Source organism: Lolium rigidum, chromosome 1 (genome assembly GCF_022539505.1).
Source record: "Lolium rigidum isolate FL_2022 chromosome 1, APGP_CSIRO_Lrig_0.1, whole genome shotgun sequence".
Lineage (NCBI taxonomy): Eukaryota > Viridiplantae > Streptophyta > Magnoliopsida > Poales > Poaceae > Lolium > Lolium rigidum.
Window position 1 is genome coordinate 287,212,897 of NC_061508.1, and position 2,501 is coordinate 287,215,397.

Below are 2,501 nucleotides of genomic sequence, written 5' to 3' on the forward strand. Positions count from 1 at the left end.
GGTGAGAATTCTTTTGCTTGGTAATGAAGTTGGAGAGGAGTGTATTAGTTATGTTCGATTGCGCAGATATATTTACCTAGATGAGTTGTGCATCTGGTCCGAAGTAATTCCAGAGAACACATTTATATCAGGACTACTAATAGAGCCAAAGAATCATAATCAGATCCTATAGAGACAAAATCTTATTGAACGCAGAGGCACACGCCATGTAATCCATGTTATGAACCAAGTAGGCCAAGACCTCCTTACTAATATATTTAAGGGTCTTAATAGTGTCATTGCAGTCCTATGATATTAGAATTAAACGAATGAAGCCTGGTGTACAGATGGGTACGTGAGCACGCGGTGATTAGCTTACACGTGTCTAACGCCGTTGTTTGTCTGTTATCTATGGTGGGAACACGGCAGCCTGTGGTACTAAAAAATACCTTGCTCGTGGCTCCTTTATCCCCATCTCCCACCAGCTGCAGGGTGTTCTTTTTATCCCCAGGTTAGGTGCTCACGCACGGACCAGCTGACGCGGTGACTCCCTCTTCTCCAATCCCGGCCAGACCACCTCCATTGCTCAACACCGCAGTCCACAGCAGCAGCCCAACCACGACGCGCCGCTGCCCCGTCCGCCCTACCTCACCCAGGCACCAATCCTCCTCCCAGCGTCAGGTGCGCCGCCTCTGCCCTCTCCCGCTGACCCGAGGTGCATAGATGCGCTCCTCTGGTGGGGAAACCGGCGGCGGCAGCGGCGGTTGGTACCACGGCTGGACAGCGGCTTCTCCCGTCGGCGGCCAGCCTCCTGCACCTCTGATGGGGAAACCATCTCCGGCGTGGGCGACACCGGCGCGTAAGGAGTTGTTTCGCCCCTCGCTTCGCCTGGGCAGCTCGAGCCTGACCGTTGGAGGATCTGGTTCGCCTCTTCCTGGCCGGACGGGAGAGATGCAGGGGCGCGCGGTGGCCGACGGTTGATGGAGGCTTGGTGCGTTCGGCTCCGTGTGAAGGAGAGAAGCGTGGAACCATTGAGTGTTGCTGGTACGTCTCTGTTTTATGAGTTCAGTTATGTCCTTTTTGCAACTTTGATAATTCTGGATATTGTTTCTGCTCATCTATTTTCCTGGTTGATTAGATTCGCCAACAAACTTCCCTTAACAAAAAAATTGCCAACAAACTGATTAGGCTAGCGCGAGTGATTAGTTCTGTTGGTATTGACCATCTTTTTTTTCTTCTTTTCCTTCCTTTTTAGCAGCAAGTTCGCTTCTTAGCTTGAATGATGATGATCCAAGGGCTGCAAGTATATTTTGTCATCCACGGCAGCCCCGGTTTGTTAGGCCTCGACTGCGGTTATCAATTCCCACTGATTCTGAGTAGTTATGCCTGTTAATTTGGATAGCTGACATGTACTTCTGGCCAATGTAAAGAGGAAACCAACCAACATGAATATTTTCTTAGTTTAACCTATTGTACAAACAAACTACAGAAGTTTCAAGTGCTGGACAATGTGGATACACATAGAAGATATCTGATGGTGAGCATGGATCTCTTATGACAATGTAAATTTGCATATCTTATTTTTGGGAAATTATTCCAGATTACTGATGTATTTCTCTCCGTTTGATTCCTGCAGACATACTCTCTAACAGGAACTAAAGGCTTGGCGGAATTTTGTGGCAGCATCATGTACATTTGAACTGAATTTTACTGGGTATACGGACTGGTGGGCGGAGATGAGCCGCTTTGCATGCTTCAGGCCAGCGTCGGCAGATAGATTGTTGTTTCTGGAAAGGCAACAAGGCAGATAGATTGTTGTTTCTGGAAAGGCAACAAGGCAGATAGATTGTTGTTTCTGGAAAGGCAACAAGGCACCAAACTGAAGGCCTATTCTAGGTGATCGACCGATGCCCTGCGGCCGGAGATGAGCTGCTTTGCATGCTTCAGGCCAGCGTCTGCAGTGGACGACGAGGACGGCGACGTGAAGGAGGCGGCGCCATTGCCGTTGCAGCCGTCGGCATCCAAGAGGCTTGGCTCCAGACGCGGCAGCCTGCGCTCCTCCTCGACGCGCAACAATCCCGCGCTTCAGCACCAAGCGCGGCCTAGCAACATCACGAGCTGCAGCGCGCGCCTTCACGTATGACCAGCTCGCGGCGGGCACGTCGAAGGAGCTTTCCGGCGATCCTGTCAAAGCTTGTAGGAGATGTGGGTCTCGAGGCACAAGGATTCCCGTGATTTCCATGTGTTCAAGCTTGAGTACGGCGGGCAGCTGCACATTAGGAGAGGGAGAGAGATGATAAGGGATGGGGTTGGGAGGGGACAAAGACTGCTGGGTCTAATTATTGCAATTTTTTATCCATCTTTCGTCCCTATGCATTCACATCTGACACACATGCGTACGCCAAAGAGCTGCTTCACATCTGACACACATGCATAACTAGACAGAAAAGGCTTTAGAACCGTGAAGTGGCCGTGTAGTCACCGTGAGTAGATCGAGGGAATCCGACGGTGGTAGCCAATAT

General features: G+C 50.4%; 1 long non-coding RNA gene across 2 annotated transcripts; it reads left to right on the forward strand.

Annotated features, from left to right (window-relative positions):
- The first annotated feature begins 851 nt into the window (after nt 1-851).
- On the forward strand, nt 852-1,993 carry LOC124683865. 2 transcript variants are annotated; one of them, XR_006996840.1, is made up of 3 exons: nt 852-1,023; nt 1,235-1,516; nt 1,616-1,993. It is a non-coding gene; the product is annotated as an uncharacterized LOC124683865 (long non-coding RNA). The 2 variants fall into 2 exon arrangements; XR_006996841.1 differs by having other exon boundaries at nt 853-1,023; nt 1,238-1,516.
- Nucleotides 1,994-2,501: the final 508 nt, after the last annotated feature.